The following is a 26,494-nucleotide window of genomic DNA, read 5'->3' as shown; positions in this document are numbered from 1 at the left end:
CATTTTAATTGTAAAAATCAACCTCCGATACTTTGTATTCTGTTACAAAAAAATATGGCGAAGTTTATATTTGAAACCCAAGTTATAAAATATACTTGTAACGCTTGTTTAGAAAAATATTTTCTAAGTGTTGGAGTTTTTAGAAAATTTCGCCAGAGTTTCCTTTGTAACCGGAGGTGTCCATGCTTATTAGCAATTTATTTTCTTTTGTAAAATCATCACCAATCATCAACAAATCATTCAACACTTACCATATGTCAAAAATATGAAATTTACACTATGTTATGAACTTGAAACTTTGTAAAAATTTGTAGTAACTTACTAGTGTACTTAGTAAGTTTAGCTACCCCTTTAAAGTGTGGTTATTTATTTAAAAATATCATTCTGGAAGGATTTATATCTTCACAACTTGTATGAAGATTTTCTAAAAATATTTCTTCTAGTATTTTTCTTGTTAACAATACGTTTCTAGATTTTATTTAACACTTAAAACATCTTTATTTCAAGTTCATGTTTAACATAAAGGATGATCATTACAAATTTCTCAAGATCTATCCTTACACTTGCTAGATCATGTGTTTAATAATCATCTAGCAAGCTTCAAATGGTGATCTACACCATAAACACAAGAAATCAACAAACAAACTCAATACATACACTAGAACAACTTGATCTTCATGTTTTAGAGCTTTATGTTCATGTTCATGTTTATGCTTACGTTTCTTTATGATGTTTAGTTTACCAAGTTACTTCATACTTTAACCACTAAAATTTTGAGTAAAAACAAGATCAATGGAACTTACTACTAGCACTATGGCTAGGGAAGAACAAGATGCAAGATGATGAAGAAAAGAAGTGTTATGATGTTTGGGGACCATAACTAGCTCAAAAATAATAAAACAATGCTTTTAGCAATATTTTGACGTTTCGGGTAATGTCCGGTTGTTCGGTTAGATACCGGTTCGTTAAAGCGCTTAGTTATTCCGGTTAGCGTCCTATATATATCTTTTTGTAACATTTTTAATTCCCAACACTTGGGAAAGCATACAGGATTATTTACTCAATTTTCTACATGAGACTAGTATGTTTACAAGCACATGTAAGTATGATGCAGTAATCAGAAAGCAGTTAAGTAATTCAGCACAGTCATCAAGCACTTTAATTAACATTAATTGATCGTACGGATACATGTAATTATGAGGGTTGTCACATTCTCCCCCTGTTAAGAGAATTTCGTCCCGAAATTTAGCACGTGGTTACTGAGGAAGCTAGTTGAGTTGCGTGGTTTCCTGGTTTTCCTGGGGTGTCACATCATTCCCCCGTTGGTTTGGAATTTCGTCCTGAAATTCTGCAGTAGCTTCAGTGTCAGTAGTGGTTGCACTTTTCTTAAATAGCTAGGGGTACTTGAGTTTCATTTGGTCTTCTCGTTCCCAGGTATACTCTGGGCCATGGCGGGAATTCCAACGAACTCGAACAAGAGGTATTCTGGTATGCTTGAGGACCTTAACATCTCGGTCAGTAATCTCTAGTAATCTTTACTGGTTCCTCGACGAATCGCAGCTGGTCGTCGATAGTGAGCTCCTTTAAGGGAACTATGAGGGTCTCATCTGACATACACTTTTTCAGATTTTACACGTGGAATACGTTGTGAACTCCGCTGAGTTCTGCCGGTAGATTCAGCCTGTAAGCGACTTTGCCAATTTTCTCAATGATTTCGAACGGTCCGACATAACGCGGATTGATTTTGGCTTGTTTCCCAAAACGAACTACACCTTTCCAAGGTGAGACTTTAAGTAGCACTCGATCTCCAACCTGGAACTCGAGTGGTTTCCTTCGCTTATCAGCATAGTTTTTCTGACGGTCACGAGCTGCCGCCATTCGTTGTCGTATCTGAGCAATCCTTTCAGTTGTATCCACTACAAGTTCTGGGCCTGTGATTTGGCTGTCACCAACTTCTGCCCAACAGAGAGGTGATCAGCACTTCCGTCCATACAATGCCTCGAACGGAGCGGCCTGGATACTGGTGTGGTAACTATTGTTATACGAAAACTCCACTAACGGGAGGTGTTTTTCCCAGCCATTACCAAAATCAATTACACATGCCCTAAGCATGTCTTTAAGAGTTTGGATAGTGCGTTCAGATTGCCCATCCGTCTGTGGATGATATGCCGTGCTCATGTCTAATCGAGAACCAAAGGACTTGTGCATGGCTTGCCACAATTCAGAGGTAAAACGTGAGTCACGATCAGAAATGATGGAGGTTGGCACTCCATGCCTTGACACTACTTCCTTTAGATAGATGTCTGCTAGGGTAGAAAACTTATCCGTTTCTTTGATAGCCAGGAAATGTGCAAACTTAGTCAGTTGATCCACGATCACCCAAATGGTATCATTTCCGCGTTGAGATCTAGGCAGGCCAGTAACGAAATCCATGGAAATTTGCTCCCATTTCCATTTTGGGATCTCTGGTTGTTGGAGTGGGCCTGATGGTTTCTGGTATTCGACCTTGACTCTAGCACAAGTCAAGCATTTACTGACGTAGGTTGCTATGTTGGCTTGCGTACCAGGCCACCAGTATGTAGTCTTCAGGTCGTGGTACATCTTATCCGAACCAGGATGTACTGAATAACGAGACTTATGTGCTTCATCCATCACAAGCTCGCGTAAGTCTCCATAAAGTGGAACCCAGATGTGTCCATTAACATAGTAGGCGTCGTCTTCCTTTTGTTCTAACCGTTTCCTTGATCCTCGCAGGGACTCAGCCCTGATGTTTTCTGCTTTCAATGCTTCAACCTGAGCATCACGAATTTGAGCGGGAAGGTTAGAGTGAATGGTAAGCTGTAACGCACGTACTCGCTTAGGTATAGTATCCTTTCGACTAAGGGCGTCGGCCACAACATTGGCTTTGCCCGGGTAATACTTGATAGCGCATTCATAATCGTTCAAGAGCTCGACCCATCGGCGTTGTCACATGTTTAACTCCTTTTGCTTGAAGATATGCTCGAGACTCCGGTGATCGGTGTAAATGCTGCACTTGGTACCGTACAGGTAATATCTCCATATCTTAAGTGCGAAAACAACTGTTCCCAATTCCATGTCGTGCGTAGTGTAGTTCCTTTCGTGAACTTTAAGTTGGCGCGATGCGTAGGCAATGACCTTGTCACGTTGCATCAACACGCAACCAAGTCCTTGGATGGAAGCGTCGCAATAAACCACAAAATCATTTGTGCCCTCCGGCAATGAGAGGATAGGCGCGCTACAAAGTCTGTCTTTTAAGTGCTAAAAAGCGGATTCTTGTGCATCACCCCAACGGTAGGTGACACCCTTCTGAGTCAGTGAAGTGAGAGGTTGCGCAATCTTTGAGAAATCCTTGATAAACCTTTTGTAATACCCTGCCAAACCTAAGAATTGGTGTACGGGGTGTAGGCCAGTTCTTGATTGAGTCAACCTTGGATGGATCAACATGAATCCAATCCTCGTTTACCACATGGCCTAGAAAGTGGACTTCGCGAAGCCAAAAGTCACATTTTGAAAACTTGGCATACAACTGCTCTTTATGAAGAAGTTCTAGGATAAGCCGCAGATGCTGCTCGTGTTCCTCCTGACTCTTAGAATATATCAGAATGTCGTCGATGAAAACAATAACGAACTTATCCAGGTAAGCTTTGCACACTCTGTTCATGAGATCCATGAAGACTGCAGGTGCATTCGTCAATCCTAAAGGCATAACCAGAAACTCGTAATGCCCATAACGAGTCCTGAATGCTGTTTTAGGGACGTCCTCATCTCGGACACTCAGTTGATGGTAACCTGACCTCAGGTCAATCTGGGAATAGAAACTCGACCCTTGCAATTGGTCGAATAAGTCATCAATGCGTGGAAGAGGATAACGATTCTTCATGGTTACCTTGTTGAGTTCGCGGTAGTCAATACACATTCTGAAGGTACCGTCTTTCTTCGTTACGAATAACACTGGAGCTCCCCAAGGCGAAGAGCTAGGACGTATGAAACCCTTTTCTAAGAGTTCTTGTAGTTGCGTGGACAGTTCTTCAAGTTCTGATGGAGCTAGACGATAAGGTGCTCGAGCTATGGGCGCTGCTCCAGGAGCTAGCTCGATTTGAAACTCAACTTGATGAGGCGGAAGACCAGGTAACTCCTCCGGAAATACCTCAGGAAAGTCGCGCACAATAGGTATGTCTTCTATCTTCCTTTCTTCTGAGGAGGTATCAGAAACGAGGGCTAGAATAGCAGTGTGGCCCTTTCGCAAACACTTCTGGGCCTTAAGGAAAGAGATGATGCCCACAACAGCACCACTCATGTCGCCAAGAATTACGAGAGGTTCTTTACCAGAACGAGGGATGCGAACAATCTTCTCCTTGCAAAGAATTTCCGCTTGCTGACGAGATAACCAATCCATCCCAATAACAACGTCGAAACTACCCAGAACAATAGGAATAAGACCGATAGAGAAGGTCTGACCAGCTAGGACGAGGTTACAGCCTGTAACTATGTGTGGCTTCAAGATTTTTACCATTTGCTAATTCTACCGTGTGTTTGGTGTTCAGAAGTGTTGGAGTGCGATTAAGCATTTGGCTAACTTTTAAGGACACATAACTAGTATCGGCACCTGAATCAAATAAAACAGTAACAAAGAAGTCATCTAGAAGAAACTTACCCATCACCACGTTGGGATCGTTCCTTGCATCTCCCTGACCAATCACAAAGGCACGACCTCGGGCGCCATTGCCATTATTATTACCCCCGTTGTTGCCTCCATTGTTGTTCCCGTTTCCTTGGTTGTTGCTGTTCTGATTCTGGTTCAGATGAGGACAGTTCTTTTTAAAGTGGCCTTCAGCACCACACTGAAAGCATCCTTTATTGCCCTGCTGCTGCTGGTGGTGGTTCTGTGGAGCTTGTTGTCACACCCCCAAATTACCACCTAGGGTATGTCCCTATTGGAAGTGTAACGATCCAACAAAGAGCCACCAATCATATCAAACACGACTTATAATGTATTGAAATACCCAATTGAAATAAATGTATCGTCTGAAAAGTTAAACCAAAACCAAAGTACTGAGCGGAAGCATAAATGTATAAATGTATGGAAACCAAATCAATGTAATTGTTTATCATGACCATAACTACTCCAGCAGCATCAGACGGCAAGTTCCCAAGTTCCTTCAATAATTACCTACAAGCATGTAAACAAGTGTGTCAGACTACGCTGGTGAGTTCAAGGTTTGTGTTTGTTTACCAAGTTGTGTTACCAGTCATGTGAGTAAAACAGTTTACAAGACGATATGTTGTTTGTCGTTATGATAGTTGATGTTTCGATGTTGTTATTACTCGATTACCGAATGGCCATATGATATGTGATTGCCAACCCCAATGCCTCTATCAAAGCATTGGTCATGTTTTAAGGTAATTAGTTCACGCCCGTTCTCCTCGAACGTCGTGAGGGTGCCAAACCTAATAGCGCTATCAACTAATAACCCCCGTTGCCCTACAAGCAACGACCCGGTAGATGTAGTGGTCTTACAGTGATAGAAAACTGAGTATGATAACCAACATCCCATTACACATGCATTCCCCCTCGGAACGTTACCCGTTATCCCTTCCCTGGGATCCATGCTTGAGAAAAAGCAATGAACTCACCTTGGGTTTGCTCGGTTAGATTAATTACACGTATAATAGAATTGATCAAACACGTCCTACCAAAGTTTACCAACACAATCAGTTCCATACTCACATTGCACCACATATGTTGTTATACATTACACACATCACGTTCATGAAATATTTACACCCCTCAAGCAAGTTATAACAGTTAACCACATTATACATCATCCATGTTAACATAGTTTATTGTAGCACATACAAGCTCACTTTGTATATCCAAGTACCACTGCAAATTCCTTAGTATATATGTGTGACCCAAGACTAATGAAATGGTCCAAGATAATAATCTAATGCACACAAGGATGTGGGCTCAGCGGGTGGCCCAGAGTCACGCAGCCCAGCTGCATTCGTGTTGGCTGAACAGCCCAACAAGCCCCTCGGTTCAACACTTGAGTGTTGCATCTTATGAGTTGTAACAGTTTGCATATCCTAATAAATTTCCTAGTTCCTCATGACTCTAATGCACTGCCTAACACAAATTGCACATAATATGAGTTTTTCATGCATTCAATTCATTATCAAAACCTTTGAAGATAACACTCAACTATGAAACTGATGATAAAAAGTTGCCACCTCCATTATCTTTACCAAATAGATAATGCATATATTGTTTATTAATTTCTAAAAATCAGTTTTGAATATCTCATTACCCATTGGACCGTTAAAATCAGTTTTGAAACTGAATAATATTGTTTATTATCATAATTAACATTAATGTTAGTTCCCACTTTAAGTCTTGACAGCCTACTAACTTCGGCCCACAACCGCCCACAATTTCCTTTCGGTCCAATGAGGTTTCAACCACAACCACCCACTATCACATTAGTGTTTTAACTATATTATTCCTCAAGTCAAGATTTCACATGGATTAATTATTACCTAATGATTCATGGCAATATAGCATCACGTTCATACATGTTTTCTTAATGCATACATGTTTCACAAATCATGTGATTGGACCGAACTCTAAGGCTTACATGCTTTCATGTTATTTGACCAATTTGTTTAATAGCCTGCAAGTATACTAATGTGATCACATGCAACTTAACACATCACATGCAAGAACTTACACTACCATAATGGCCGACCACTAGCAATTGTTTCTTGATTTTATTGGACCACCCTATATAAAGTCACACAAATCTTGATATATAATTCGGCCACTTTGTATAACATCACAGTTAATAAGAACGCATACATATCATCATCAAATATATTATCGAATATAAATATCAACCAGCAAGAATTACTAACCAAGATCTCGATCAACCAATGCTACTATCTCGATCAAAGGGGGGTTCTCCTATCGACGCAGTTCAGGTGAGGAAGAATAGGGAAGAATAGGGTTTTATAATGTGATAATAATACGTATTCATAAAGGATACTAGTTTGGGAGGCGGTGGTTCATTAAGCCGAACATGGGCTCAAGCCCAAGTAAAAATAATCAAATGTGCTAATGGGCTGTTATGATAAACAAGGATCACTTAAACATATCGATACATATAATACTACCTCGGCAATAAGGAACATTATACAAATAATCAATGAAAGCTAATCACAAACAGTTAGCTAACGTACCTAAAGATACAATAAGTGATGCTTCGAAAATAATAGGCTTTGACGAATGGCTACTGTCGTTGATAAATTAGAGGAGTTTAGGGTTCGTTTTAGTTCTTAACCGATCTATTTATAATGATGTGTATTATGTGTACTTGTTACCCATAGTATAAGGTGTGGCCCGATGCACTAATATACGGTTACCGAATCATACAAACGCAGAACGTGTAACGCTTAAAGAGGAGTAATGAGGAGTTGAGACCACAAGGTTAAACGATACTAACCTGAAATGTTCGGGTTGTCACATCATCCCCAACTTGAAAGAAATTTCGTCCCGAAATTTGACAGGCGTCAAGTGTGCGAGAAACGAAGTGAGAAATCAGGATTGTTGCGGGTTCTGCTCGGTTGTGACATCATCCCCAACTTGAAGAGGAATCTCGCCTCGAGATTCACCAGTTTTGCTCGACTCGAGTTTGTCTTTAGGAAAAAGGTGAGGATACTTGAGCTCCATTTGATCCTCGCGCTCCCACGTGAACTCCGGTCCACGTCTTGAGTTCCAACGAACTCTAACGATGGGAATACGACTGTGTTTACGCACTTTGACCTCACGGTCCATGATCTCGATGGGTTCTTCAACAAACTGCAACTTGTCGTCGACTTTTAACTCTTGAAAAGGTACCGCTAGTGGGTCATCAGCATAACACTTCTTTAACTGAGATACATGAAATACGTCGTGAACATTACCCAGCTCAGTAGGTAACTCCAACCTATAGGCCACCTTACCGATACGCTCAAGAACTTTAAACGGCCCAACATAACGTGGGTTCAGCTTGCCACGCTTCCCAAAGCGTACAACCCCTTTCCACGGCGAGACTTTCAGCATGACGCGGTCGTTCACTTCAAATACTACCTCTTTGGCACGCTTGTCTGCATAGGCCTTCTGGCGGTCACGAGCAGCTGCCATACGCTCTCTGATTTTTACGATCATATCTGAAGTTTCGAGTACCATCTCAGGACCTGTAATTTGACTATCACCCACCTCAGCCCAGCAGAGAGGTGAACGACACTTCCTCCCATACAATGCCTCAAATGGTGCCGCTTTGATACTGGTGTGGTAGCTGTTATTGTAGGAGAACTCTACCAACGGCAAGTGCTTCTCCCATCCTTTCCCAAAATCAATAACACATGCCCGCAGCATATCCTCTAGTGTCTGAATAGTGCGCTCACTCTGACCATCCGTTTGTGGATGATAGGCCGTGCTCATATCGAGACGTGAGCCAAATGACTTATGCATGGCCTGCCATAACTCTGAAGTAAAACGGGGATCTCGATCAGAAATAATAGAAGTCGGCACCCCGTGCCTAGAAACCACCTCTTTAAGGTACACTGCTGCGAGCTGCGAATACTTATCTGTCTCCTTGATTGCTAGGAAATGTGCTGACTTTGTGAGACGGTCGACAATCACCCATATAGTATCGTTCCCTGCCTGAGTTCTAGGTAACCCCGTAACAAAATCCATAGCGATCTGTTCCCATTTCCACATAGGTATCTCCGACTGCTGAAGTGGTCCCGAAGGCTTCTGGTACTCTGCCTTGACCCTAGCACAGGTCAAACACTTACTCACGTAGGTGGCAATAATAGCTTTCATGTTCGGCCACCAATACAAAACCTTGAGGTCCTGGTACATCTTATCAGACCCTGGATGAATAGAATATCGTGACTTGTGTGCTTCGTCCATCACAAGTTCTCGAAGATCACCAAATGAAGGAACCCATATCCGTTCCATGAAGTAGTAGATATTGTCGGACCGTTGCTCGAACTTCTTCTTGTGTAGCCCTCGTAATCCTTCGGCTTCGATATTTTCTTCCTTTAACGCTTCAATCTGAGCTGAACGAATCTGGGCAGGTAAATCAGAGTGAATAGTAAGCTATAGGGCACGAACACGCTTCTGCTTCGGTTCCTTGCGACTAAGAGCATCAGCTACAACATTAGCTTTACCCGGATGATACTTGATAGCACACTCATAATCATTGAAAAGCTCGACCCAACGACGTTGCCGCATATTCAATTCCTTCTGGTCGAAGATATGTTGAAGACTCCTGTGATCGGTATAGATGGTACACTTGGTACCATACAGGTAATGCCTCCAAATCTTCAACGCAAAGACTACGGCTCCTAACTCCAGGTCGTGTGTCGTATAGTTCTTCTCGTGTACCTTCAACTGTCGAGAAGCATAAGCTATCACCTTGTCTCGCTGCATCAACACACAGCCGAGACCCTGAATAGACGCATCGCAATAAACCACAAAATCTTCAGTACCCTCTGGTAGCGATAAAATCGGCGCGCTGCACAACTTCTGCTTTAAGAGCTGAAATGCTTCTTCCTGGTTCGATCCCCAAGAATAAACAACTTTCTTTTGAGTCAGGGCGGTGAGGGGTTGAGCAATCTTAGAAAAATCCCGGATAAACCGACGATAATATCCCGCAAGACCAAGAAATTGACGCACCTCCGAAGGATTCTTTGGTGCCGCCCAATTTCGAATAGCATCGATCTTAGCAGGATCCACATGAATACCCATTTCGTTAACGATGTGCCCGAGAAAGTGTACTTCCCGAATCCAGAAGTCACACTTAGAAAACTTTGCGTACAACTGCTCCTTCCTCAGGAGTTCCAAAATAAGGCGAAGATGGCGCTCGTGGTCTTCCTTGTTCTTGGAGTAGATCAATATGTCGTCAATGAAAACGATAACGAAGTCGTCAAGGTAAGGTTTGCACACGCGGTTCATGAGATCCATGAAGACCGCTGGTGCGTTGGTCATCCCAAATGGCATAACCAGAAATTCATAGTGGCCATACCGCGTTCGAAAAGCTGTTCGAGGCACATCCTCCTCTCTAACCCGTACCTGATGATATCCTGACCTCAAGTCAATCTTGGAATAGAAACTTGACCCTTGCAGCTGGTCAAACAAATCGTCAATGCGTGGCAGAGGATAACGATTCTTGATCGTCACCTTGTTGAGCTCGCGATAGTCGATACACATACGAAAAGACCCGTCCTTCTTCTTCACAAATAATACAGGGGCTCCCCAAGGAGAAGAGCTAGGACGAATGAAACCCCTGTCTAGTAACTCTTGAAGCTGGTTCGATAATTCTTGCAACTCTCCTGGTGCAAGACGGTATGGAGCACGAGCAATCGGTGCTGCTCCTGGCTGGAGTTCAATCTGAAATTCCACCTGACGATGTGGAGGTAAACCAGGGAGCTCTTCAGGAAAGACATCAGGAAACTCTCGAACAACCGGAAGGTCTTCGAGTTTCCTCTCGTCAGTCTGAGAGTCAGTAATAAGGGCCAAAAGGGAAGGATAGCCCTTACGTAGACAACTTAGAGCCTTCATGGCTGAGATAATACCTACTGTAGCACCGCTACGATGACCCTGAACAGATAAAGATTCACCACTAGCAAGGGGAATACGAACGACTTTTTCCTTGCAGAGAATTTCCGCCTGATATTTGGATAACCAATCCATTCCCACAACTACGTCGAAGCTTCCGAGAGTGACAGGGAGTAGGTCAATGTCAAATACTTGACCCAAGAGATCTAATTTGCACCCCATGAGGACATGAGACGCTTCAATAGTTTTACCATTTGCTATTTCCACTACATGCTTAACAACAAGAGGTGTAGGACTCAACCCTAGACGACTACCGAACCCCGTAGACACATAACTCCAATCGGCGCCCGAATCAAATAATATAGAAGCATAAACACCATTAACAGAGAACGTACCAGTAACTACATTGCCGTCGTTCCGAGCTTCACCAGCTCCAATAGTAAATCCATGCCCACGCGCCACGTTGCCCCCATTGTTCCCACCATTGCTCCCTGCGTTGTTACCACCTGTATTCTGTTTCAATTGTGGGCAATCCCGCTTCATATGCCCCTCAGCCCCACACTGATAACATCCTTTTCTAGACCCCTGACTCTGCTGAGATTGCTGCCCCTGCTGTCTCTGATTCGGCTGAGTCTGCTGCTGCTGCTGTTTTGGCTGAGGAGCCCTGCAATCCTTGGCCTCATGGCCTACCTTGTCGCACCTGCGACAAACTCGATCACACTGCCCATAATGATGGAACCCACATTTGCTACACTGAGGCTTCTTTCCCACATAAGATCTCTGATTTTGGTTCACTGAGGATGATTGGCTAAAGCTGCGAGTACTGCCAGTGTCTGTCTTCTTTTGGGGCTGAATCGAGTGGGACGCCTTGTCCATATCACCCCACTTGCGCTTACTATCAGTGACAGGAGTAGTGGCTGTGGTGGTGGCAGCAGTAGCTTTAGAAACACGCGGTGGTAGTGAGTTGCTTTCCACCTCCTGATCAATAATCTTGTGAGTCAACCAGACAATCTGGGTCAAGTTATTGAGGTTTGCAGCAGTAACCAAACCCTTCACTCGTGGAGGTAACCCCTTGATGAATAACTCGATCCTTCGTGACATAGGTCGAGACAAATTCGGACACAAGTCAGCCAACTCATACGACCGCTTCACGTACGCTTCAACCTCAGATCCCACCAGTTTCAGATCGTAATACTCGTTCTCTAGCTTCTGTATCTCATCACGAGGACAGTATTCCTCCCTCATTAATTCCTTGAAGTCGTCCCAAGTAGTAGCGTTTGCTGCATCAATACCCAGCAGCTGAACCTGGGCATTCCACCAGGTTAAGGCACCATCCTCAAGCGTGCCTGTCGCATACTTCACGCGGTCCCCCACGGGACAGTTGCACATAGCGAACACTGACTCAGCTTTCTCGAACCACCTCAATAGTCCCACAGCCCCTTCCGTCCCGCTGAAGGTCTGTGGCTTACAATCCATAAACATCTTGAACGTACAGGCAGGCTGGTTGTTCGGGTGCGCTGAGTGAAAGAAGATACAACACATGAGTAAGAGTTGTGTGCACGATACAGGATTAAAAGTATTTGGTACAGTTCATACCAGCTTGGTAGGCTGCCAGAGCCTCAGCCACACGTGTGTTTATCAGATTTGTTAACTCAGCCTGAGTCATGTTGATGCTACCACGCCCGTGTCCTCGTCCACTCATGTTTCTATATATGGAAATGAACTAATTTAGGAGTCGATAATGAGGAAGGTGTTCAGGTTTATCACGTTAAGAACGATTAATTACCATGTTAATACACAAACAGGGAAGAACCCCTCTTACACTCGTTAAGCCTCATTGGGATTTGCATGCACCACGCGTTATTATTATGTGTGCACCCATGATAATAAGGCGGTTTGCATGCTCCTCTCGATGCTTCTTAACTTATGTTTGAAGTTTCTCCCACCCCAATCAACACAAAACAAGCACTACCAACAAGATTAGGATTTACTAGATGTAAGTGTTATGTTACACTATCAATGTGTCATGATGCCTACCATGTCGTATCGTACATGCTATAAATATAGTTACGTTTACTAGGCATATAAAGCATAAGCTAACGAGGAACGAACCTTGCAGTCTGAAGCTGAGTGTCATGGTCATCGTTTGGATCAATTCGGTTATAGTCTGGTTTTATGAAAACGTTTTAAAACCGAGTTCTCTATAACCAGTGGCTCTGATACCAAACTGTCACACCCCCAAATTACCACCTAGGGTATGTCCCTATTGGAAGTGTAACGATCCAACAAAGAGCCACCAATCATATCAAACACGAGTTATAATGTATTGAAATACCCAATTGAAATAAATGTATCGTTTGAAAAGTTAAACCAAAACCAAAGTACTGAGCGGAAGCATAAATGTATAAATGTATCGAAACCAAATCAATGTAATTGTTTATCATGACCATAACTACTCCAGCAGCATCAGACGGCAAGTTCCCAAGTTCCTTCAATAATTACCTACAAGCATGTAAACAAGTGTGTCAGACTACGCTGGTGAGTTCAAGGTTTGTGTTTGTTTACCAAGTTGTGTTACCAGTCATGTGAGTAAAACAGTTTACAAGACGATATGTTGTTTGTCGTTATGATAGTTGATGTTTCGATGTTGTTATTACTCGATTACCGAATGGCCATATGATATGTGATTGCCAACCCCAATGCCTCTATCAAAGCATTGGTCATGTTTTAAGGTAACTAGTTCACACCCGTTCTCCTCGAACGTCGTGAGGGTGCCAAACCTAATAGCGCTATCAACTAATAACCCCCGTTGCCCTACAAGCAACGACCCGGTAGATGTAGTGGTCTTACAATGATAGAAAACTGAGTATGATAACCAACATCCCATTACACATGCATTCCCCCTCGGAACGTTACCCGTTATCCCTTCCCTGGGATCCATGCTTGAGAAAAAGCAATGAACTCACCTTGGGTTTGCTCGGTTAGATTAATTACTCGTATAATAGAATTGATCAAACACGTCCTACCAAAGTTTACCAACACAATCAGTTCCATACTCACATTGCACCACATATGTTGTTATACATTACACACATCACGTTCATGAAATATTTACACCCCTCAAGCAAGTTATAACAGTTAACCACATTATACATCATCCATGTTAACATAGTTTATTGTAGCACATACAAGCTCACTTTGTATATCCAAGTACCACTGCAAATTCCTTAGTATATATGTGTGACCCAAGACTAATGAAATGGTCCAAGATAATAATCTAATGCACACAAGGATGTGGGCTCAGCGGGTGGCCCAGAGTCACGCAGCCCAGCTGCATTCGTGTTGGCTGAACAGCCCAACAAGCCCCTCGGTTCAACACTTGAGTGTTGCATCTTATGAGTTGTAACAGTTTGCATATCCTAATAAATTTCCTAGTTCCCCATGACTCTAATGCACTGCCTAACACAAATTGCACATAATATGAGTTTTTCATGCATTCAATTCATTATCAAAACCTTTGAAGATAACACTCAACTATGAAACTGATGATAAAAAGTTGCCACCTCCATTATCTCTACCAAATAGATAATGCATATATTGTTTATTAATTTCTAAAAATCAGTTTTGAATATCTCATTACCCATTGGACCGTTAAAATCAGTTTTGAAACTGAATAATATTGTTTATTATCATAATTAACATTAATGTTAGTTCCCACTTTAAGTCTTGACAGCCTACTAACTTCGGCCCACAACCGCCCACAATTTCCTTTCGGTCCAATGTGGTTTCAACCACAACCACCCACTATCACATTAGTGTTTTAACTATATTATTCCTCAAGTCAAGATTTCACATGGATTAATTATTACCTAATGATTCATGGCAATATAGCATCACGTTCATACATGTTTTCTTAATGCATACATGTTTCACAAATCATGTGATTGGACCGAACTCTAAGGCTTACATGCTTTCATGTTATTTGACCAATTTGTTTAATAGCCTGCAAGTATACTCATGTGATCACATGCAACTTAACACATCACATGCAAGAACTTACACTACCATAATGGCCGACCACTAGCAATTGTTTCTTGATTTTATTGGACCACCCTATATAAAGTCACACAAATCTTGATATATAATTCGGCCACTTTGTATAACATCACAGTTAATAAGAACGCATACATATCATCATCAAATATATTATCGAATATAAATATCAACCAGCAAGAATTACTAACCAAGATCTCGATCAACCAATGCTACTATCTCGATCAAAGGGGGGTTCTCCTATCGACGCAGTTCAGGTGAGGAAGAATAGGGAAGAATAGGGTTTTATAATGTGATAATAATACGTATTCATAAAGGATACTAGTTTGGGAGGCGGCGGTGTCCATGCTTATTAGCATATCATTTTCTTTTGTAAAATCATCACCAATCATCAACAAATCATTCAACACTTACCATATGTCCAAAATATGAAATTTACACTATGTTATGAACTTGAAACTTTGTAGTAACTTACTAGTGTACTTAGTAAGTTTAGCTACCCCTTTAAAGTGTGGATATTTATATAAAAATATCATTCTGGAAGGATTTAGATCTTCACAACTTGTATGAAGATTTTCTAAAAAATATTTCTTCTTGTATTTTTCTTGTTAACAATACGTTTCTAGATTTTATTAAACACTTAAAACATCTTTATTTCAAGTTCATGTTTAACATAAAGGATGATCATTACAAATTTCTCAAGATCTATCTTTACACTTGCTAGATCATGTGTTTAATAATCATCTAGCAAGCTTCATATGGTGATCTACACCATAAACACAAGAAATCAACAAACGAACTCAATACATACACTTGAACAACTTGATCTTCATGTTTTAGAGCTTTATGTTCATGTTTATGCTTATGTTTCTTTATGATCTTTAGTTTACCAAGTTACTTTATACTTTAACCACTAAAATTGTGAGTAAAAATAAGATCAATGGAACTTACTACTAGCACTATGGCTAGGGAAGAACAAGATGCAAGTTGATGAAGAAAAGAAGTGTTATGATGTTTGGGGACCATAACTAGCTCAAAAATAATAAAACAATGCATTTAGCAATATTTTGATGTTTCGGGTAATGTCCGGTTGTTCGGTTAGATACCGGTTCGTTAAAGCGCTGAGTTATTCCGTTTAGCGTCCTATATATATCTTTTTGTAACATTTTTAATTCCCAACACTTGGGAAAGCATACAGGATTATTTAGTCAATTTTCTGCACGAGACTAGTATGTTTACAAGCACATGTAAGTATGATGCAGTAATCAGAAAGCAGTTAAGTAATTCAGCACAGTCATCAAGCACTTTAATTAACATTAATTGATCGTACTGATACATGTAATTATGAGGGTTGTCACATTCTCCCCCTGTTAAGAGAATTTCGTTCCGAAATTTAGCACGTGGTTACTGAGGAAGCTAGTTGAGTTGCGTGGTTTCCTGGTTTTCCTGGGGTGTCACATCATTCCCCCGTTGGTTTGGAATTTCGTCCTGAAATTCTGCAGTAGCTTCAGTGTCAGTAGTGGTTGCACTTTTCTTAAACAGCTAAGGGTACTTGAGTTTCATTTGGTCTTCTCGTTCCCAGGTATACTCTGGGCCACGGCGGGAATTCCAACGAACTTGAACAAGAGGTATTCTGGTATGCTTGAGGACCTTAACATCTCGGTCAGTAATCTCTACTGGTTCCTCGACGAATCGCAGCTGGTCGTCGATAGTGAGCTCCTTTAAGGGAACTATGAGGGTCTCATCTGACAGACACTTTTTCAGATTTGACAAGTGGAATACGTTGTGAACTCCGCTGAGTTCTGTCGGTAGATTCAGCCTGTAAGCGACTTTGCCAATTTTCTCAATGATTTCGAACGGTCTGACATAACGCGGATTGATTTTGCCTTGTTTGCCAAAACGAACTACACCTTTCCAAGGTGAGACTTTAAGTAGCACTCGATCTCCAACCTGGAACTCGAGTGGTTTCCTTCGCTTATCAGCATAGCTTTTCTGACGGTCACGAGCTGCCGCCATTCGTTGTCGTATCTGAGCAATCCTTTCAGTTGTATCCACTACAAGTTCTGGGCCTGTGATTTGGCTGTCACCAACTTCTGCCCAACAGAGAGATGATCGACACTTCCGTCCATACAATGCCTCGAACGGAGCGGCCTGGATACTGGTGTGGTAACTATTGTTATACGAAAACTCCACTAACGGGAGGTGTTTTTCCCAGCCATTACCAAAATCAATTACACATGCCCTAAGCATGTCTTTAAGAGTTTGGATAGTGCGTTCAGATTGCCCATCCGTCTGTGGATGATATGCCGTGCTCATGTCTAATCGAGAACCAAAGGACTTGTGCATGGCTTGCCACAATTCAGAGGTAAAACGTGAGTCACGATCAGAAATGATGGAGGTTGGCACTCCGTGCCTTGACACTACTTCCTTTAGATAGATGTCTGCTAGGGTAGAAAACTTATCCATTTCTTTGATAGCCAGGAAATGTGCAAACTTAGTCAGTCGATCCACGATCACCCAAATGGTATCATTTCCGCGTTGAGATCTAGGCAGGCCAGTAACGAAATCCATGGAAACTTGCGCGCATTTCCATTTTGGGATCTCTGGTTGTTGGAGTGGGCCTGATGGTTTCTTGTATTCGACCTTGACTCTAGCACAAGTCAAGCATTTACTGACATAGGTTGCTATTTTAGCTTTCATACCAGGCCACCAGTATGTAGTCTTTAGGTCGTGGTACATCTTATCCGAACCAGGATGTACTGAATGACGAGACTTATTTGCTTCATCCATCACAAGCTCGCGTAAGTCTCCATAAAGTGGAACCCATATGTGTCCGTTAACATAGTAGGCGCCGTCTTCCTTTTGTTCTAACTGTTTCCTTGATCCTCGCACGGACTCAGCCCTGATGTTTTCTGCTATCAATGCTTCAACCTGGGCATCACGAATTTGAGCGGAAAGGTTAGAGTGAATGGTAAGCTGTAACGCACGTACTCGCTTAGGTGTAGTATCCTTTCGACTAAGGGCGTCGGCCACAACATTGGCTTTTCCCGGGTGATACTTGATAGCGCATTCATAATCGTTCAAGAGCTCGACCCATCGGCTTGTCGCATGTTTAACTCCTTTTGCTTGAAGATATGCTCGAGACTCCTGTGATCGGTGTAAATGGTGCACTTGGTACCGTACAGGTAATGTCTCCACATCTTAAGTGCGAAAACAACTGCTCCCAATTCCAAGTCGTGCGTAGTGTAGTTCCTTTCGTGAACTTTAAGTTGGCGCGATGCGTAGGCAATGACCTTGTCACGTTGCATCAACACGCAACCAAGTCCTTGGATGGAAGCGTCGCAAAAAACCACAAATTCATCTGTGCCTTCCGGCAATGAGAGGATAGGCGCGCTACAAAGTTTGTCTTTTAAGTCCTATCAGAGAAGATGAATCGTTTCTCTTTCCTTTCAAACCTCCATACAATAACCTTAGCCATTTTTAAAGTTTTTGGTGTTTTGGACAATATGTGGTGTTTAGTCAATGTTTTTGGCGTGTTTGAGCTTGTGTTCTCATGGTCTTCTTTTATATTGACTTTTTTCCCGCGCATGACAGGTAATTATGTCGTTTTTAAAAAGATAAATAAAGTATTTTGCTTTCAATATAATAAATGTTAGTAATTATGTTTTCCGTCGTTTCATTTTACTGTTTTTTGCAGTTACCGTGTTTTGTTTTTCAGACTCAACTGTTTTTATGGTATAACACGTCTAATCTAGACGGCTGTAATTATGGCGTTTTGTTTTCCAATGGCGGTTAGATAATGATTGGACTTTTTTTTGTTTTATATTCTTTGCACATTGTTTCTCGCTTTTTTTTATAATGGCATCATGGCATTTTACAAGCATTTGCTCATTTTGGCATTTTATTATATATTTCATTATAGTATTAATGTACTTTTGTTGTTTATTAACTGAAATTACAAAACAAACAACAGATAAAGAAAATTAAATAAAAAAAACAAAGTAGAAGCAATTTATGATTTAAATATTCAGTTTCATCAGTCTCTTTTATCTTTTGAAACTACAAGAACTATGACAAATAAATGGCGTTTTGGGTTTGGCTTGGTTTATTTTCTTTATTCATGTGTTGAAGTGTCTTTGTGGATGTTGGAGATATAGATCAACCCTTTGTGGGTGGATGCTATCTGCCCGTCGTCTTCCTTATAATCATCGAGGCCAAAGTAGCATTTACACTAGTATAGGTCTCTTCTAATCATCCAAACCTTCTTCAAGAACAAAGATGACAGAATGACATACGGGTGTCATCAGTCCCTCTTTTTTGAATTTTGTCCATCTCATGCAGCAAAACCTTAGTACACTCATGTAACAAATCATTAAGCGAAACTTCATGCAGAACATTACTGAGTATCAAAGAAAAGATGTTTGCCATCGTTGTATATTTTGTCGTTTTAAATTGAGTTGTATTTTTTTAGGAACCACTATGTTTTTTGTGTGTTTTTTTGGTGTGATAAACGGAAGGTGGTGAGACGTTTCTATTTAAAGAATTTTTTTGGCGCGTAGTTTAGGCGGGATATTATTTTTATAACAAAAAATGTAATTATCATTTATCCGGACGTAAGGTTTGGCGTTATATATTATGGCGTTTAATATTTTGTGGCGTCTTTGTAGCAGAGAGCTTAAATAAAAACACAGGAAAAAGTACGCAGTGATAAAATTGACATTTTGTATTTATTTGGGGTTTTATTTTTCCATGGCGTTTTATGTGAGAAATGAGGTTTTACCTTTTTTACCCTTAATGAAGCGCGTTCATCTAAGGCGCTGGCCACGCTAGAACCTTTTCTTGGCCTACAAGCCACCAGCTCCACCTCAAAGATAAGAGTTGCACTGCACATTATGAAGTCCATCAATAACAATATAGTCAACTGTGCTAATAATCAAAACTAGCTACCTATGGTTAACATGGAATAACAACTACAAAATATTAGACACATAACCAATCTGAAAATTGAGCTTGAACTCGGCTTGGCTCAGTTTTTAAGTTAGAAGTTAACATAGCAGAAGTGATTCTTATTGGCAGCAGCTCAACAAACATAACTTGTACAAAAAAAAACGCAAGTTAGATAATGTTACATCATAACCCCAAGATGGGGATCCCTTCCTCTCTATCACATCACTTGCATCCTTCAGCTCCTTAAAGACAGGTAAAGGTGATGCGGGCCCAAGTGTGGAGGAGCGGGCTATTTTGTATTTGGAGGCCGAAGATCGTGTAACAAAAGGGGCTTCACTAAAATGGTTCTGACTTGGGCTACAGGGGTTCGTTTTGGGCGTGCGACCAGGCGAAATGAACGTGAGAACGAGCTCCATCTTGCTGCAAACGCCTACGTCGGTTTGGGTCATCGTCCGGGCCAAAAAAGGCTTATTTCCATGAGTTATTTTATGTTTTGTGTTTTTAGTGGGTTTTTTTGACTTTTATTTTGTTCTAGTTTTTTGCCCAAGTGTGTTTTAGGCCCATTTTCGAATTTCGGTCTCTATTTATATGTTGCTAAAGCTAATGAAAAGTTCAGACTTGAATTTTGACACAATCAGTTTTTTCACTTCAAATTCCGTGCCTTTTGGGTGGAATCTTGGGGGTTGGGGAAGAACACACGGGTATTCTCTGAATCAACGTGTTTGATCTTTGTTTCCGTATCACGCGCTACATCAAAAGGTCTCGGGCGGGCTCCATTTTCATCCCTGCAAAATTATGATCCAACGCATATGATTAGAATCCGTTTTACAATTTTCATATGCTAAAACTATAACAATCACGTGGGCAATTTGATCTAGTCATCTTTGCCATTCTAATTGCAATTACAAGTGATGAATTGATTCTGGGTTGACTAGTCATTTTAAGAGGAATTGTAGTGCGACACATGGCGCAAGTATGCTTCCCCTCACCAACCCATTTCTCAAAGCACTTCAAGCAGAAGTTGTGATCACAGGGCGTCTGCAAGGGATCCCAATATTTCTCTTCAGACTCACGCAAAAATTAATCATTGACCTCACTCGGAGGCCATCTGATATTGATTAATAGCATAGAAATAGTGTCTTCACAACAGATTTTGTGTGGTCAGTTTATGCATGTTTGCAATAAATTTGCTGTATACTTCTAGTATGAATTATACAATTTGATATGATTCATGATTACAGATTCACTAAAACAAGATTCCGAAGATCAATATATTAAAGATGAATATTAGACGAGGGTTCGATCAACTTGAGAAACTCTTTTTTGCCATATTTAACATTATTAGTTTATTTAATTAACTGATCAACACCTATTAAAACCATATTAAAGGTAGAGGTAAAAAAGTGCTTATTGGCAGAGCTTTTTCCTGAGGTGACAATGGACGAACAGTGCGATAAGTATGATTAGAGCGTTTTTCCCACCGCCAAAATCGCTGATATTGCATAGGTACTCCCAATTCCTTAGCAACTTCCTCCTGTAAAATTTTCAGATCTTCAGATTTATAAAATACCACATTACAAAATGCTACTTGAATTATGTATGATAATAACAAAAGATTGTACCTGGAATAGAGCAAAAGAGGGCTGATTTTGCATACGAACTTTATCAAGATCCACTAGATCAAAATATATATGTTTCCCAATCTGTTTATGAAGATCCCCATCACAAGCAACCTAGTTTCATCATATTTCAAGTTAATTAAAGATTTTGTGAATCTAAAATAGTAATCCAAAAGAGAGCAACGATGGGAACTAAAACCTTTATGTTTGTATACAGATGTGCCTCTTCTTTCTTCAATCTTATCTGGAAGATAAAATACTCAATGTGATTTTGAGTATGATTACAAAATTTAATATGAATACCAAATTATAAACTAAAATTCTTACTCTAAGGTGCTCTGCCATATCTGTCTCATCCACCTTACAGAGTATTTTAGCCTTCTCACTTTCACGTATACACAAGCATACATGCATTTGAATTCTTTGTATAATCACTGCCACGTCACCTGTGAGCCTCTACGAGCACGCCACACAGTCGCGCTGTTTTGGCTCACTTAGGTGCGCCGCGCACGTCACCTCAGTGCGCATGCACCATGCGCGCAACCGCGCTCCTTCGTGTACTCGCGCGCATGACTACCACGTCATGCGCCACTCCGCGCGGACCCACCAGGGTCATGCGCATGCATCCCACGTTACAACCACCTGGTCCTTGCAGCCCTTGCTTCACCACGCGCACGCAGTCAAAAATACAAAGGCGGCTCGCGGCGATGCGAAGTGCAAAGTACGCCATCAAAGCGCCACATTGCGCCTCATCGCCCACGCCACGCGCGCGCACGCGCGCGCGCGCGCGCGTGTGCGAGTGCGAGTTAGGGTGCTCCGCACCCTTCGCGAGTACACTAGTGAATGCTTCCATGAAACAATAAGGATGGAGAGTTCCCACTTAAATACCATTTTAAGTTTCATCTCTCATCCGATGTGGGACAAGGTGCCTCTTTCCCACATTTTCAGCATTCAAGTTTCAAACACCAAACTTTGAGCATTGATATCTCATTCATCTTATCTCCGTTTTGGATGTGGTTTAGTCCGTTGCGAAGCCCTTCCAACGTAGAACACAAACCCACAAATAAATATATAAAACCCTCTCATTTTATTATATTTATTTGTTGTCCAAAATAGGAAAAATCATTTTCCTATACAAAATTTCCAACTATCCCCCACATGAATAGAAATCGATCTATCAAGTTTCAATGATACACGTTCAACAGTTGAGCATTGCAAGATAGGTAGGTGTAACCTTTGAACCTACTTTTGTGAAGCATACTTAGCCTCCTAGGGTCTTGTAGACGCGGTGTCGTTGAACAATCCCCCATTTACGTAGGCGACAATATACATTCACACAATACTCTCCCTAATCGAGTCAAGACCTCATGGTTGTGTCCGTTCATGGTCATGGATCACGTTCCTGGTTCTGCGAGAGCTCTAGGATTTGCGCCTCCCCACAAATCCATTCGAAGCGACCCCACTACTCTCTGACATAGGTGATTCCTCTGAATCATTAAAAGCATCATGGTTAATTTGGATTTCCTCAAAATCCTTAACCTCAATCATGCTTAACCTTTCCTTCATGTCACTGATTGGAATGGACTAGGAAGTATACAACTCCCTTTATTGATTTTGGGGCACCCCCCACAGTGACTCCCTTTGGGTTTATGATTAAGTTATTGAACCTAGATCTGGGATCTCCAGTCAACTAGGTTAGGTTTCCCTCATATTCCCTTCATCTATGGGCTTTAGTCCCATTCCTCTTGACAACCTATACACCTTATCTATGCTTAAGCTTTTTGTTAACGGGTCCGCAATGTTCTCATTGGACCTCACATAGTCAACTGAGATAACACCCGTTGAGATAAGTTGTCGTACCGTGTTGTGTCTACGTCGAATGTTCCTTGATCTACCATTGTACATCATGCTTTGTGCTCTAGCAAGAGCAGACTGATTCTCACAATGTATGCAGATCGCCGTCAACGGCTTTGGCCATCTTGGAACATCTTCCAAAAATTGACATAGCCACTCCGCCTCTTCCCCGCTTTTATCTAAAGCGACGAATTCGGATTCCATCGTAGATCTAGCTATAACCGTTTGCTTGGAAGACTTCCAAGCTATAGCTACGCCATCAAGTGTAAACACATATCCACTTGTCGATCTATGATCTTTTATATCCGATATCCAGTTCGCGTCAGTGTATCCTTCGATCACTGCTGGATCACGGGTATAATGCAATCCATAGTCTCTCGTGTATCTTATGTGTCTGAGCACCCTTGTGATAGCTTTCTAATGATCCTCGCTCGGATTACTGGTGTATCTACATAGCCTGCTCACAGCATATGCTAAGTCGGGTCTAGTACATGTCATTAGATACATTAGACTACCAATGATCCTTGAGTACTATAACTGAGAAACACTCTCGCCTCTATTCTTCCTTAGGCGTTGGGTATTATCAATTAGACTTCGAGCTATACTCGTATCGTCCGAATTGAATTTCCCAAGGATCTTGTCCACGTAGTTAGATTGACTCAACACAAGACCATTTTGGGTTCTAGTGATTTTTACTCCAAGAATCACATCCGCGAGACCCATGTCTTTCATGTCAAACCTCGCTTTCAACATGTCTTTCGTTAAGTTGACCATGTTATCATTACTCCCAATGATAAGCATATCATCTACGTAAAGACATAAAATCACATAACCTCTTGGTGTGTCTTTAAAATAAACACACTTGTCGCACTCATTTATTTTGAAACCATTGTCAATCATGACATGATCAAACTTTTGGTGCCATTGTTTTGGAGCTTGCTTCAAGCCATACAAAGACTTGACCAATTTACATACTTTACCCTTGTTTCCAGGGGCGGAAAAACCCTCGGGTTGTTCCATATAAATTTCTTCTTCTAAATCGCCATTTAGAAATGCGGTCTTTACATCCATTTGGTGAACTTCCAAATTTCTTAGAGCCGCAATTGCAAGAACCAAACGAATCGAGGTTATTCGCGTTACAGGCGAGTAAGTATCAAAGTAGTCTAGACCCTCCTTTAGTCAAAATCCTTTGATCACTAACCTTGCCTTGCATTTATCAATACTTCTGTTGGCTTTCATCTTCCTTTTGAATATCCAACGATATCCAAGTGGTTTACAACCAGGTGGAAGATCTACTAACTCCCAAGTATGATTTTGCAATATAGAATCAATTTCATTCTTAATTGCTTTTGCCATTGAGGTCCTTCCGCGGAGGTAACCGCCTCGCGATAGGTATTGGGCTCACCCTCAACCATATAGCTCATGAAGTCTGGACCAAAAGATTTTTCCACCCTTTGTCGTTTACTTCGTCTAAGCTCACCCTCATCGACCTTAGGTGATTCATGAGTTTCATCTAACCTAGTAGATGAACTTGGTCCTGCTTCATCTAACCATGTAGACGAACTTGGACCGGCTTCATCAACCGCTCTTGATGAAGGCGCATGTGTTTGTCCTAACATAGGAAACACATTCTCAAAATATAATACGATATTAGGATTTGCCTCCATGATAGTGTGTTTGTGTACATCGGGATTCTTGGATTCATATACAAGAAAACGATGCGCACTACCTTTATGTGCATATCCAATGAAAATGCAATCAAGAGTTTTGGGTCCTATCCTAAGAGCCTTAGGAGGTGGTACAATCACCTTAGCTAGGCACCCCCACACTTTCAAGTATTTGTACGATGGCTTCCTTTTTCTCCATAACTCATATGGAGTTTCGTCCCTATTTTTCAAGGGTATCTTGTTCAAAAGATAGTTTGCTGAGAGAATGGCGTCCCCCCACATTTCTCGGTTCACTCCCGAGCTTATCAACATGGCGTTCATCATTTCTTTCAATGTGCGGTTCTTTCGTTCCGCAACACCATTTGATTGTGGAGAATAAGGAGGTGTACACTCATGTACAATGCCACCTTTTGCGCATAAATCCGCAAAAGGTGCAACATATTCACCTCCTCGATCGCTTCTCAAAGCTTTTATCTTCTTTTTAAGTTGATTCTCAACTTCATTTTTGTACAAGATAAACTTCTCTATTGCTTCGTCTTTACTCTTAAGTAAATACACGTAGCAATATTTCGTACAATCATCAATAAACGTGATGAAGTACTTATTTCCTCCACGCGTGGGAACCGCTTTTAAATCACACACATCGGTATGAATTAAATCATGGGGTTCGGTTATTCGTTCAACCGATTTAAACGATGATCTCGTAAGTTTGGATTCAACACATGTCTCACATTTTTTATTCGAATCGATATGGAATGTTGGTATCAAGTTTAATTTAATTAAACGTTGTAATGAATTAAAATTTACATGTCCTAGTCTACCATGCCAAACATTAGAAGACTCAACCATGTAACTAGAAGTAGAACTTTCATTCAAACTTTTGTTTTGGTTTACAACCATTACATTCATTTTAAACATTCCATTAAGGGCATAGCCCTTTCCAACAAACATTCCACGTCTAGACAAGAAAAAATTGTCCGATTCAAACACTAGACGAAATCCAAACTTGTTGAGCATCCATCCCGACACGAGATTCTTCCGTATCTCTCTGGGACATAAAGCATATTTGTCAAGGTAAGCTCCTTGCTCGAAGTCATCTTCAAGATGACCGTGCCTTCCCCCTTGATGCTAGCGGTAGCTTTATTTCCCATATCAAGCTTTTCTTCACCCGACGCTTCCTTGAATGTAGAGAAAAGAGCCTTGTCTCCACAAACATGGCGGGTTGCACCCGTGTCAACAAACCATCCTTTTGGGTTTTCACCCATTGCGTTGACTTCTTCAATCATAGCCACTACCTCGGTTATCATTGCTATTAGAGGCATACCATCCTCATCAACCATGTGCGCACGCTCACGCTTAGGTTTCTTGCATTGGTTAGCACGGTGCCCCGTCTCGTTACAATTGTAACAAGTACCTTGGAAAGGCGCAGACTTCTTTTTCACAGCCCCCTTTTTCGGTCCAAGGTTGTTAACCTTTGCTTTCCCTTTGTCCTTTTTACCCTTGCCCTTCTTGCCCTTTGAGGACTCCCCAACTTCCACCATGTTCGCTTTAGCCGCAGCTTGCAAAATGGTGCCTTTTTGGGCCACCCTGTTGTCCTCTTCTATACGAAGACGGACGACAAGTTCCTCAATCGTCATTTCCTTCCGCTTGTGTTTAAGATAATTCTTAAAATCCAACCAAGCAGGAGGTAATTTCTCAACCATGGCTGCCACTTGAAACGTCTTGCTAAG

The 26,494-nt window shown here is 41.4% G+C and overlaps 1 long non-coding RNA gene across 1 annotated transcript; it reads right to left on the bottom strand.

The window, feature by feature from the left end:
• Window positions 1-21,251: 21,251 nt before the first annotated feature.
• LOC118487556 lies at window positions 21,252-21,648 on the bottom strand. The gene is made up of 3 exons (XR_004881891.1): window positions 21,571-21,648; window positions 21,443-21,487; window positions 21,252-21,357 (listed from the first exon to the last, which is right to left on the bottom strand). It is a non-coding gene; the product is annotated as an uncharacterized LOC118487556 (long non-coding RNA).
• Between the last annotated feature and the right edge of the window lie 4,846 nt (window positions 21,649-26,494).

Source organism: Helianthus annuus, chromosome 2 (assembly GCF_002127325.2).
Source record: "Helianthus annuus cultivar XRQ/B chromosome 2, HanXRQr2.0-SUNRISE, whole genome shotgun sequence".
NCBI classification, from domain to species: Eukaryota; Viridiplantae; Streptophyta; class Magnoliopsida; order Asterales; family Asteraceae; genus Helianthus; species Helianthus annuus.
Note: the sequence above shows the minus strand (reverse complement) of the source record. Positions and strands in the feature narration are given on the sequence as shown.